We start from the raw sequence: 14197 nt of genomic DNA on the forward strand, positions 1-14197 counted from the left end.
CGCTATTTCCTCTTGCACTTTGTGCGTTACAACCACTAGATCTTCCCAACTCCCTGTAGCTTGTGACTATTATTGTTGGAGCCATTCCTGGAATGGTCTCATGGGGAGTCATATATTGGGGACTAGGTGTATGCAGGACGCCATCATCCGCATGATCTTGCTCGCTGTCCTCACTGTCAGAGCTCGCCCCTTCTGGTATTGACGTGTCTCCTTCAGCAGGGCAAGTGTTAGCTTGTTGTTGGGGAACACCTTGCTCTGTATGGTGTCGATCTGTACGCCTAGGAAGATCTTCACTTGTTCTGGTTCCATTGAGGATTTCCCTCAGTGGATTGAGAATCCAAGTTTTGTCAGCATCTCGGTGACCCGCTGTGCATGTATTTGGCATTGTTTGTAGGAACTTGCTTTTATTAACCAGTCGTCGAGGTAGGGGTATACATGAATCCCTTCCCTCCGTAGGTGCGCTGTTACCCCTGCGAGGCATTTGGTGAAGACCCTTGGTGCGGATTTTAGTCCGAAGGCCAGGGCTGTGAACTGGTAGTGCGCTTTGTCGATGGCAAATCCCAGTAGATGTTTGTGTTGTCTGTTTATGGGAATGTGTAAGTAGGCATCTTTGAGGTCTATGGTGTACATAAAGTCTCCGTCCCTTATCTGAGGGATGACGTCTTGTAGGGATGTCATTTTGAATTTCTGAGTCTTTATGTATTGGTTTAGGAACAGAAGATCCAGGATAGGTCTTAACATTTCGCCCACCTTTGGTAAGAGGAAGTAGTTTGAGTACACTCCCTTGTTTCTTTCTTTGAATGGTACTGTTTCCATCACCTCCTTGTGGAGGAGTTCTTGTGCTTCCTTTAGGAGCAGCGTAAGTTCTTTTGCTGAGCGCGCCTTTCTTTTTGGTTTTCTGTTTGGAGGCTTCTTTTCCAGCTCTATACAGTATCCGAACTGTATGATGTTCAGTATCTATTAGTTGTTATTTTTTTCCACTCCTGGAAGAAGTGTTTTAGTTTGCCTCCTACTGGTGTTATATGTTCGTTGATCCCTGATTTGAGTGCGTGTAAAACTTTTTTGCTTATTTTGTTGTGCCCCTCCCTTAGAGGTGTTGTGTGGGTGGGCACGTTTGGTGGAGCGGAGTCACTTAGAGGTGGTTTGCTGGCCCCCTCTTCTTGTTTGTCCTCTTCCATTCGCCCTCCCGCGAAAGGACTGGCCCCTAGGCTGGTATTGCCAGGCTTGCTGTTGCTGGCTTTGCTACACATGGTTGTTGCTCTGGTAGTTCTGCTGGAATGTCTGATGCAACGTTCTCGGCTGGTTTCCCCCTCTTCCGCTTGGTCTCCATGTCGGGGTGCCTCTTCTCATTCCTCTGAATTGCAACGCCCACATCCCCATAGACCTTGCAGTTTCATTTTCCGTCTTGAGCTGCATCAGTTTCTCATCTACTGGCGCTCCGAACAGTGTTTTTCCATTGAAGGGTGTGTTCAGAATATTATTATGGACTTCCGGCTTGAAGCCTGAGATCCTCAGCCAGGCATGCCTTCTTTCTGTGACCCCAATCATCATGAGCCTGCTGGATGTGTCTGCCGCATCCAGGGCTTATTTTAGGCATGAGTTTGCTATGTTCTTGCCTTACTCCACCAGGTGTGTTGCTCTCTGTTAGTATTGCTCAGGGAGGTGTTTGAGTAGCTGTCCGACCTCCAACCAATGCTGGTATGTATGCCTGTTGAGTAGGGCATTAGAGTTGGCAATGCGCCAGTGGATTGCTGCATTCCTCTCTATTTTCCTTCCAGTGAGGTCTAGCCTCTTACTTTCCTTTTCTGGGGGTGGGCCTGAGTTTGTGGGAACGTTGGCCCTCTTTCTGGCTGTTGCTGCAATGATGGAGTAAGCTGTGACGGATCCCTGGATGTAAGGTGGATCCTTAGAGGAATGTTTGTACTTCTTTTCTGTCCTAGGTGTGACAGACCTGCAGCTTGATGAATACTTGATTGCTTCCCTTCCCTGGTCAAGGACACTTGGGGGCATGGGGAGGAATGGACTCCTAGTTTGAGTGGGGAGCAGGGTCTCTAAGAGGAAGCAGGCTTTGTGTTTCTCTTCCTCCAGTTTCACCCCATATGCTGTTGCCGCATTCCTGATGACTATATTGTAGATCCCAATGTCATCTGGTGGCAAAGGCCTCGAAGGATACGTTTCCAAGGCCTCTTCCGGGCTTTCGGCGTCGAGGTCCTGCCAATCCATGTCCTGCGCCACTGAGGATACCAAGCCCAAACTTGTTTGCTGGTCTTCCTCGCCACATCCCTCGTAGTAGTATAGGCCCCTCTTCCTCTTGGTGTTCCTGGGGCTTCAGATTTTTAGGCGGCTGTTCAGCGTCAAACTCCTCTTCGTGCTCGACATCGACGATGGTCGTCGGCTTCGACGGGATGGTGAACCTTTTCATCCGTTCGTCGAATTCCCTTTTCCTTTGCAGGATGTTGTCCATTTCGGCCTTGAGCGTTCTCTTTTTCCTCTCCATCTCCATCTTGGCGGCTTGTTTGGCGTCAAGGGTTTCAGACAACCTCTCTTCGATGTCAAAGAAGCCTTAGGGTCCTTTTCCTTCGTCATCGAGCACGCCTTTTCAGGGACGTGTTTCGACAACCTAGGCTTGTCTTGTGTTTCGCCGACTGGGAGTCCTTTTCGAAGGATCCGCTGGGCTGTTTGAGAGTCTGTCGGGGTCTTAGGGGTCGACGTCTCTCTTACCTCCTTTGTTGTTTTCGTATCGGTCTTTGCGACCGTGTAATCATCTGGTCCTTCGGCGATGTTGTACTCTTCCCCACTGGAGAGGCCCAAGTCCCAGAGAGACGGAGGTTGACCTTGGCCTTGCATGTTGTAGTTGGTTCTCCTCTGTCTTTCTCTTACCCTGAGCGTCTTCGGGGTAAAAACGGAGCAAGCGTTGCAATCCTTGCTCTCATGGTCGACCGGCAGGCAGAGGTTGCAAACCGGATGCTGGTTCTTCTGCACGTACTTGTGGTGGCCGTTTCGGCAGAATTTGAAGGGTGTTTTGTCCATTCCTGCGCTCAGGGGACCCCCTGTGTGCGCATTCTCCATTGGACGTCAAAGTTTTCGATGTTCTCCTCCTTCTTTGTCGTCCCATTTCAGTGGTCTTGCTTGCCAGATGTATTCTCCAAGTTATTTCGGTGGTTTTCCACCTTGGTCTACTTTTTTTCTCCAAAAACTCTGGAACCTCTTAGTGACGATCCAGACCCAACGGCGGAAAAAAGAATCTGAAGATGGCGCCCAAAGCTGGGAGCTTCCGCAGGAAGCGTGCCGATGTCACAGGTAAGACACCAAGAGGTGGGACGTCGACGCCCACCTGGGCTACGAAAAAAAAAATACTACGATTCCGGACCCAACCACTAGACCGCGGAATAATGCACAGCATAGTGAATCCAGAAAGATTCACGCTGCAAAACTACCAGTTATTGCTTGCCAATCCAGGAAGAATCATTGGATCCTGCCTATCACCAAGTGGATGTGCTCGCCTAAGAGCACACTAAAGGGGCTTTGCAGGTGGGACTACGTGGGGGTAGTTGACTTGACGACCTGATGACCTTGGCTGCCGGAGTGGTGGGCATTGCGGCCTTGGCGGCAAAACTGTTGTGTTTCTTGCTGAGGCTGGGCAAGTTGGCAGTACGGGATAGTTCTAACAAATTTGCAAAAGGAGCAGCAAGGGTGGTGGGGTTGGCGAGGTGGGTGGAGAGGCCCAGAGAGTGCGCAGTAGCTCTGCTCTCCTTAAAAAGCTCTAAAGTGGAATCAGCCATGTCTCCAAACAGGCGAATCCTGTTGAAGGGCATGTCCATAAGTAAGGAATAGATATCGCCTAAGAACCCAGTAGAGTGGAGTAAAGTGGCATAGAGTATTGTCACATATAGTGGAGTGGGGAGGGATGGAGTGCTGTCGAGTGGAGTGACGTGGATTAGAGTGTTGTGGCATAGAGTGTTGTAAAGTAGAGTGACTTAGAGTGGGGTGGCTTAGAGTGGAGGGAATAGAGGGGAACAGAGTGTTGTAGAGTAGAGTGGAGTATAAATAGTGGTAGCACACCACCATTACAGAGAGCATATTTTCAATTGAAATGACCATTACATTTCCACATAAAGTTTTACTAATAAAACTATAAAGTGCACAAATGAAATTGTGTGGAAATAGCATCAGCTAGTGTACTGATTTGTTTTCATCGTATTAAAATATTTCTTTCCACCACACTCCCGGATTCTCCATTGCTTCATTTGCACTCTCCTAATTCTGATATATTCTGAAATATTTGCACTGTTCATTTATAAACTCTTACATATTGTTGTGTGAAAGACAAAAATGTTTCTTTCCCAGTACCTGGCATGAGGTCAGATGAATCCTCTCACTTTGAAGTCAGAGAAAGTTAAGTATACACCAAGCTCCCTCAGAAGACAGAACCTGACATTTGCCCTCTGTCTTTAATGCACAGCAAATGTAACAACATAAGAACACATTATAAAGGCCTGCTTACAGAAAGTGAGAACTCATGGAAGAATACAAGGAGTGCTGTTTAACAAGCCTTCTTCCATAGGAGTGATGAAGACATGCTGGACAGCCTAAAACAAATAAAGCTAGCAAACAGAAAGCCAACAAATGTGAGTTACAAACTGCAAAGCCAATGGTAAGCAATGGTTGGAATGCATTCCCAGGATAGCTTGCAAAATGCCCACAAGAAGTATTTTTTCAACCAGCTCTGGTAAGCTTGGACCCAAAAAAAGGCTGGTGACGTGCCAAGCTTATGATCACATAGACAACAAATTATGCAGCTCCTAATACTAGGATCTAGGAGCTCATTAATGATTTTCAACTCTAATAATCATGAAGATAATTCTTACGTGGTCTGATGAAACTGCCTAGAGGGAGATTTGTTCTAATCAAGCCACATTGTACAAGATGAAGGGCACACACGGTTACTAAATAGAGAAATGGGGCTTTTAGGGCATGTACATGGCACATTCATTCCTATGAACGGAGGATAGCACTGGGGATTATCTCACCCTGGGTTAGGGGAAATAGCTTGATGAGTGACTGACTTGGGCTGGGTGGCTGCACTATACAGAATACCAACACAGGCAGACACTCCCAACCAACAGGCAACTCAGGTGAGCTAGAACTGAATTAATTTAGCACCAGCAGGGCTGCTAACCTCTCGTCCACTGTGCGGCTCCTGCTCCATTTCCCTTTCCAATGCCTCAAGCAGTTCGAACTTTAACTTCAGCACATCCTTTCAAATCTTCAAGGACAGGCCCATAGACAAACTTTATGGTCAGCATGAAAAAATATAACCTTATTGAAAGTGAAAAACATTCTGTTGAAAATGGCAGATTTTGATTGTCCCTTCTTATGAGCCAAAAAAGAAAATACAACCAACACCAAACAGAATGGATTTTTGAAACTGAATGACCCAGCGAGACAACTAATATTGGGGGATAGTAATTCATTAATTCTTGGACTGGACTCCACGGGAACACATCTGTCGAAGGCGGAGCACAGTACATGGGCTTGTGTGACATCTGGTGCATCATGCACCCTTATTGCACACTGTATACATTTTTACCGCCCCACCAAACCCAGTCTAGACTAGACTACTCCCTCGCTGTAAGAAAGTGGCTCTGTACATACTGCACCAAAGTAAGGTTCAGTGTGCACGGAGTCCACAGTCCCCAGAGGTTTGGCAGAGGCTAAAGTTAGATATAACCTTACTCTCTAAAGTGGTAGCTTGGTCGAGCAGTAAGGCAGTATCAGAGGACAGTGTAAAGCATCTGTTGTACACACCCAGTCAGCAAATGGTCTTGCACACTCAAGAACTGAACTCTAGGCCAATTGTTTTGTATATAAAAATATATAGTTGTTTATTTTAGAACCACAAGTAGGTACCATAAATACTTTCTCAGAATGAGATGTTGCAATTGAATACTTTCAAATAGCAACAGACTTTTAAATGCAATTGATACAGTTGTTGCAATATGCAACACAAGTTAAACACAAAATAACATTGAGCTCAAGGGGAAGTTTGAAGTAAATGCAATAAAATCACGTTATGTATGTTTTTCTTACTCTGGGCTGGATCCTGGATTCAGCCCTGGTGAATTTCCTGTCATCAGTTGAAAGAAATCAGTTTTGTTACACAGGCCATTTTTAAGGAATATTTGTATGTTTTGAAAATCGACATTACAAGAAATGTTGGTCAAAACCAAGCAATGTAATCCTATGGAGGAAAATCAAGTTAACAGTAAGTCACAGTTATATTTAATTTTTAGGGTCAGGATGGGTTCCAAGATCCATGCAAAACAACAGTTGATGGACAGAATGCAGAACAATGTCATACATTCACCCCAGTACATAGATCTGGGCCTAAATCCATCGTTTTATTGCACTCCACACCACCCCAGTTCAGACATGGCCATATGCAAATCAGCCTTTACACTGTGCCTCATGGGAACAGTCCAGCCCGAACTGCCAAACCATGTCTTTCCTGGACTGGAATCAAGCATCCTAGGACCGATTTCTGGCTATCAGCCGTCTTTAGCCAGGATAGCTTGACTCCAGTGGTGTGGAGAGCATGGAACTCACGTCTGAGCATACCCATCCCACTCGGGGTGACAAATACAAAAACAATGTCTGAACTGGGGTGGCAGAGTGGGCTAAAGAACGGTGATGGATTAAACCCAGATCTGTTGACTGGGTGTGAGTGTTTCATTGGTTCAGATGCTCCGTCCATCACAACCCCCTTTTGTACCACTTTGTTCGCCATAAGTTGGCAGGGTATGCTCAGACGTGAGTCCCTTGCTCACTTTGCCACTATATTCAAGCAAGCCTGACTGAAGATGGCTGTAATGCCAGAAACCGGTCCTAGGAAGCTTGTTTCCGGTCCAGGGAAGTCATGGATTGGCAGTTCGGGCTGGACTGTTCCCATGAGGCACAGGGTCAGACTGATTTGCATATGGCCATGTCTGAACTGGGGTGGCAGAGTGGGCTAAAGAACAGTGATGGATTAAACCCAGATCTGTTGACTGGGTGTGAGTGTTTGATTCGTTCAGATGCGCCGTCCATCACCACCCCCTTTTGTACGGGTTCCAAGATCCAGCACTGGGATCTCTCCTGATAACAGGTGAGCAATTTCGTTTTCGTTGATCAGATGATTTTTAGTGAATATTTTAAAGTTGCAAAACTCGACACTTAGAAGAAATTCTGAGTGAAACCCAGCCAATGTTACCCTATGGAGAAAATCAAGTTATCGGTCTTTGGGTAAGTACTCGGCTGGCAGAGTTAAGGTACTGGGGGTAGACTCAGGGGTCTCCCTGGTCAGGTAGGTACAGTTGCTACACCCTCAGCGGCACAGGGGCAGCCGGGTGCAGAGTGAGTAGGCCCAATGTTAGCCTATAGCAGTAGGGGGCCTTTGGTTGGAGGCTGCTAGTAGGCAGGCCACGCGGCTGTGGGAGCGGAGCTCCTGGTCACTTACACAGGGCAAGTGGGGAAGTAGGATAGAACAGATGATGCACTTCCAGTGGCACTCGTGCGGCTGGTGCAGGGTGCTTTTGGGCCGCCGGGCGCCCAATGTATTTTAATGGGAAAGCTGCAAGACGAACAAAGGCTGCAAACTCGGGGACGGAGATTCTTCAGGTGTGGCCACCACTACGAGAGGTAAGTTGGGAAGCTGTAGGTTAGGTAGCCACCCAAGAGTTGGGCACAGGCAGCCGTGGGGCGCCGGGTACAGGGGTGTCTTTTGGTGTTGGGAAATCTTACCCTCGGCTGGTCGTTGGAGGGGTCCCTGGTTGTGAGGCTGCAGGCGTCGTCAGGAGCATCGAGGAGGGTCCTTGGGTGCTGGATTCGTGGTCACTTCACTCAGACACAGGCCAGGCTCGGCGGGTGCAGAGTGTGCTTGATTCGCGGTTCCTACCTGGCACCAGGGGTTGTTGCTGTTTGAGCAGAACCACTGCTCGTGGGAGTCCCAGTCTTTGATGAGCAAGGCAGTCCGGGCCTCTGGGGTTTTCGAGGTTGCTGATCACAGGAGACGCCGGGTTTTAGCAGGAGCAGGTTTGACAGGCCTGTAGGGCTGGGGACAGGTCAGTTGGTGTTGTCCTCTTGTTAGCAGTTGCACGGCAGGTCTTCTTTCTTGTTGTTCTTCTTCTTGTTTCAAAATCGGGATCTGAGGAAGGAAAGTTCAGGGTGCCTCTAAATACTAAATTTAGGGGCGTTACAGGTAGGGCAAAGGCAGAGACCAATGGGTCCCTGTCCTGGGGTGAGTACACCCCCTATCCTGCCACTCTCCAGTGGAAAGGGGGCAGGAGCCTAGCTCAGATTTGGTAGGGCTCCCCATTCTCAAAATGGCGAGAGCCCGGAGTTGTGCTTTACCTCGCTGGCACACCCCCTTTCCTTCCTTTGTTTTTCCCACCTGTCTTCCCGCCAGAGTGGGGGTCAGAACCGGTAGGAGACGGTTACTGAGTACAGCAAGTGGCCTGGAGAAGCTCACAAAGGGGGCATGCCTTTGAAGCTCCCCCTGCCCATCCTGGGGGCAGAGGCCTAGCACCTTGCCCCAGGATGTGCATTGTTGCAGACCCACGAGAGCGGATGGCTCTCTACCCAGGAATACAGCAACATGTCTGCTGGGTGGCAGCCTAGGCAGCCTCTCAGTCAGGACACAGGTTGTTAGTTAGTTTCAGGGGGCATCTCTACGTTGCCCTCTGTGGTGCATTTTAAATTAAATCCCACACTGGCATCAGTGTGGATTTAAAGTGCTGAGAAGTTTGATACCAAACTTCTCACTCTTCAGTGTAGCCATTATGGTGCTGTGGAGTTCGTAATGACAACCTCCCAGCACCATATACTCTTAATGGCATCACTGCACTTACAGTGCCCTGGAATGGCCCTGGGTAGTGTAGAGGCACAGGCTCATGCATCTGTGCCCATGCCACTGGCATAGTGCAACCACCTGGAGGGGTGACTGAGGTATGCCAAGGCAGTGTGTTTGTGGGCCTGGCACACAGGGATGTGTGCCATGTAGACTCTCTATTTAGTTCTGCACCAAGACACTCAGCCTGCAAAGGCAGTGTGTGTGTGTCAGGGTACAGGGCCTTTAAGGGTGGCACAATAAGTGCTGCAGCCCTTAGGGGCCTTCTCTGGTCACACTGCCCTGGGTACCCAGGGTACCATTTACCAGGGGCTGACATGTGGCCAGAGAAGCCAATTGGGTTTAGGCTTTAATGCAGTTTTAGGGAAGGAACACAGGGCCTGGGCACCAGATTGGCAGGAGCCTAGGGCACACTCAGTCAAAGTACATTGGCAATTCAACAACAAGTGGGGGCATACCATGCAAGAAAGATGGCACTTTCTCACACTCGCTCCAGCTGGCCTGATCTCGGTGATCGTAGACTCAAGCATTCTTCCCAGATGTCTTTAGGACAATTCCTCTATCGTACTAGTACTTACACTTCTGAGAGGGATGACTGGTCTAACTGGCGCATAAATACTTGGCTCCTCTCAATGGGATGAGGTAGTCAGAGGGGCTTGGAAGACAAAGCTCTGGAAGTGGGCCAAGATGGAAATATTGGCCTCAAAATATAAAATATATGAGGCTGGAGTCAAAGCTGGAAAGTTAATATATTCGCTTGCAAATAGTGAGACCGAAGTTAGATTTGCTCCTCACATCCAAGACCCCGAAGGGTGTGTTGCTACTAGTCTTCAAGAGACAGCATACATCTTTGCCAAGTATTATGCACATCTTTATGCCAAGCGCGAACCTACAACTGGGACAAGAGATAGGCCCATTCTCAGGGAAATCCCCAAACTGACTCCCAAGGATAGTGCAGCACTGGACCTTCCCATTTAAGGAGAGGAAATCCTGGGAGGCCATCAGAGATAGGCCTGCTTGAAGAGCTCCTGGTCCTAATGGATTCCCACAGTATTCTTCAAGCGCTATGCCTCTCACCTGGTCCCACAACAGACAGTGATGTCTGAAGAGGTCCTCGGATGAAGATTCTGCCACTTGACTTGAGAGGAGCCACTATGGTGGTTCTGCATACACAGGACCGACTCCAGCTGGAGTGAGTCTCAAATAGATCCATTTTGTTGATAAATACTGAGACAAAGATTCTAGCTTAAGTGCTGGCCAATAGAGTGGTGATGGGTCCCTAGTACACTGCGATCAAAATAATTTCATATGTAACAGAGGGAGTAACTGACACTGCGTCGGAAGGCTGCAGGTAGCACTAGATTTGGCACAATGATACCCTCCTCAACTGTACTTTCATGAGAAGTGCTGGTCTTGATTGATTGTGAGAAAGGGTTTGACTCTGTAGAATGGCTTTTTTATGCAGTCCTTGAGAAGATGAATGTTGGTCCCATGCTCAGATACTATGTCCATCTGCTATATAATCCCCATGAGATACAAAAAGGGTTCATGGTTCCACTCCCTTCCTGATACAATGGGGCACCAGGCAGGGCTGCCCCATCTCTCCTCTTCTTTTTGTCCTGGTGATGGAACCATTAGCTGAATGGGTGAGATCTGATGAAGAGGCGTGGGAGGCTACGAGGGCATCAGCAACATGTGGATTGTATAGCACTAGATGCTGACGATGCCCTATTATACGTGCAGCGCCCCAAGACTTCTATCCCTCAGCATATACGAATCCCGAAGGTTTATGGAGAAGATGCAGGTCTCAGAGTGTATTGGGTGAATACATGTTTCACTGGATGTGAAGACGTGCTGCATGTTCAAAATCTTACTTTGCGAATTTCCTTGTAGTGCCAAATTGAGGAGATTCAAAGTAGGAGGCCGGGCCTTTTGGTTAAAGTCAACATCTTAGAAGACTTGGCTGTTCCTGGTATAGTGATTGCTAATGCTCATTTCTGCATGGGGTTTTGATCTGATCTAGAGCCACAATACCTTTTAGGTTGCAGCTGCTCTTTATACATTTTATTCAAATTAATTCAATTCCAATTCTGGAGCAAACTGCCGAAGTGGATGATGGTCCAGCGGAGCCTTTTTCAAAGTTATAGCCCTCCCCCATATTAGTACACCCTCCATAATTACCCACCTCCAGGAGACTTTTTGAACCCTCTCCAACGCACGATTCCGAATTACATATGGGCCGGTCAGGCCCCGAGGCTTGCCTATTATACATGTATACATTTCATATGATGGGGGGGTTGTGACTTGCAGACATAAGATGGCATTATCTAACTGCCCAGGGTTTGCCAATAAAGAACTAGTTGTTCTCTGACAGGGCAGCCTCTGCAATCGAATTTGAGGTTGTGGCAATGGGTGTGCCCCTCCTCCTGTCCTAATTATATAGCAACCAAGTGTCCAGAGAATTGGCCATCGGGTGCTCAGGGATAAGGAGCAGAATGGTCAGATAATGAAAGAAACTCACCCAACCCACGCCAATGGTATGGTAAATGGCTACCGCAAGTCTCCGAGTTGTCAGGATTTTGCAGATGGGATACCATCAGCATATCTAGGGTAGGGGACATATGGGAAACATCCAGAATAAAAACATATATCAGATACAGTCGGATTATGACTCACCAAGTCACAATTCTTCCTCTATCTTCAAATCAGGTACGCACTTCTTAAAGGCTCTAGGGAGCGCTTGCAGAATTTGGACTTAAAACCGCCAGCGCACCTTCATAGAGCAGAGCGTAATCCCTGCCCAACTTGCACACAATGTGCGGGTGACGTGAGCACAGTTCATCATATGATTTGGGAATGTACGGTAGTGAAAAGCTATTGGTCCAAAATTCACTCAACCTTGGCTTGGGTGACTGGTGCAGGGCATCGAGATGGACCGGAAGTTCCCATTGTTGGGATTAGGTCCGAGTGGGGCGATAACTGGGCTGGAAGAAACATGTGGAACTGGAACGGCTAATTGCCAAACGAGAACTTGCCTTTATGTGGAGTGCGCCAGCTGCATGACTGGACCAAATCAATGGACCTCTGAGCTGCAGCAAAGGAGAGGATCCATCTGGGGAAGGGTTGCACCCACAAACATGCTAAAATATGAGATGCATGGTGAGCAATGTCCTAGCGTACTGCTCCACTTTATATACATACAGGCACAGTACGGCGTGATTGGGCATCAATGGATGAAAAGTGTTCTGCAGGTATCATCATTTGTTTTCTTTTTTAATTACGACGAAAGATATATAGGGGCGAGCCGTACTGTGCTTAGTTTGCTGCACTGTTTTCCTGCAATTTATGAAATGTAAAACTCAATAAAAGGATTTTTTTTAAATAGAAAAAGAAAAGTGATCAACGATGCACTCTCACCCTTGCACTCTACAAAGGGCCTGACCCCACTAAAGTCAAGGTGAAGCCAGACAGGCAGATACCACTACCCATCTGCAACAATAATCATTCAACTCATTAAAAAAGCAACATTGAGTTCACAGATCCAAAACCAAATTTACCGCAGACCATACAATGGATTCTTGCAAAACCAAGAAATCAACATTAGAATTTACAGACCTAATTACCTCACAGATCGAAGTGTAGATACACTCTAATGTAGCTGTGAAGGCCACATGCTCAATGCATTGCATACCCTCTATATAAATACATCTAATTGTAAAGAATCCAATTTGGTAAAACAAGCATGCAGAAAGTCCCACCTACCATAATAGGGCCACAAGCTCAGAGTACATGTTTTAGTTTGTGTGGCTTTGCATCTTAATCTTATATTGCTTGTGTTTTTGTAACCTTTCTGCAACAGTTATGCTTCTGCTTACCCTGTTACATGCACTTAACCAGTGTTTAATTTGGGCCACTGGTTGCCACTGACTCATGTTTGGGCACCAGCTCTTGTTTTTCCTTATTGGACATATCCCAGAGCAAGAAAGACTAAAATAACAAATGGGAAAGAAGAAGAAAGGAGATACATCCTTCACAAAGGGAGTAAACAGGAACCTTCAAGACTGAGATAAAGGGGCAGGGAGTGAATTAAAGAGGGCTGAGGTGGATTCCAGACTACACAGACTTGGTATTCTGCATGCAGACACGTAATAGCCCCTGCCGCGCGCTTCTGAGCGGATCTTAGGGTACCGGCACTCTTTCTTTTGCAAATTAAGCACTGCCCTTACCCCTGCATTTGTGTGCAGCTTGCAAGAGCGCTAGTACTGCTACTAAAGCCTCCAGTTTATTTAATTAGTCTACGTTTCAGAGTTAACCACGTGGCTATTGTATCATATCATGCAATCCATATTTCTGCACTACAAAGGATATTTATAATCTCTTTTCTGCAGTGTTGTCTTCTGAAGATTTCAATTATATAGTCTTTCGTACATAATACTTCATCATGACCAGAACTCTATGGGATTAAATTTGTGGTTTAATAATACGGTCTAGGTTGCCTGTCAGGCTTTGAGAGTCCTCCTTACTGTAATTCTTCTCATGTTCATTACTATTGTTAATTCTTATCTGTTCCAGCTTAGTTTCCTTACTTCGGATTTCAGAATTTCTTCACTCCAAATAAATATGCTCTAGTTTCTTCTGCCTCTGGGTAGGAGACAATTGCACACACTAGAACATATAGAAACATATCTGTAACAGTAGTAAAATTGCTTCACACTTAAAATATCTCTTCAGAAAAGTGATCTGCTCAGGCAGCAGAATCTTTTCAGGCCTCCTGGTATGTGAATATTTTAATGTTTTCTACGTTTTTGGCTGTGATGTCTATGATTTAATGACTAGCTACAAGAAGTTTACTCCCAGAGAAGGTAACCTAATCTACTGTGAAACCAGATGATGATTGTAAAAATACAAATGGAAAATTACTGACATTAAAAAAACTGTTTACGGGGGCGCCTGCACCCCCGCAGGTGGAAGAATGGAAAAGAGATCTCGATTGGTGCTACAGGGCCGAGGAGACAGTGTACAAAAGTAGGGGGTGTGCTAAGAAATGGGAAAAAATTTTAATGCCGTGGCGATGGTATAGAGCGCTGGGGATGGTAGAATAGCGGCGTGTCAGGGGTACCCACCGTGCCTGCTCTAGCCAAGAATATGATGGCAATGAATCTCTGTACATGACAACCGATGTATTCATGACACTGTTTTTGTATGATATAGTCTCTCGAGCTTTGTTACTAGAAAATACTTTTTAAAAAATTACAAATTAAAAATAATCTGTTTTCTATTAAAATACACACTAATATAAGATCAGTTCTAATA

General features: G+C 46.6%; 1 protein-coding gene across 1 annotated transcript in view; it reads right to left on the reverse strand.

The window, feature by feature from the left end:
- POLR1A (RNA polymerase I subunit A) overlaps positions 1-14197 on the reverse strand; it is a 565818-nt gene that overhangs the window by 445088 nt on the left and 106533 nt on the right. The gene's annotated exons all lie outside the window — the stretch shown is intronic.

This window comes from Lissotriton vulgaris, chromosome 3_2 (assembly GCF_964263255.1).
Source record: "Lissotriton vulgaris chromosome 3_2, aLisVul1.2, whole genome shotgun sequence".
Lineage (NCBI taxonomy): Eukaryota > Metazoa > Chordata > Amphibia > Caudata > Salamandridae > Lissotriton > Lissotriton vulgaris.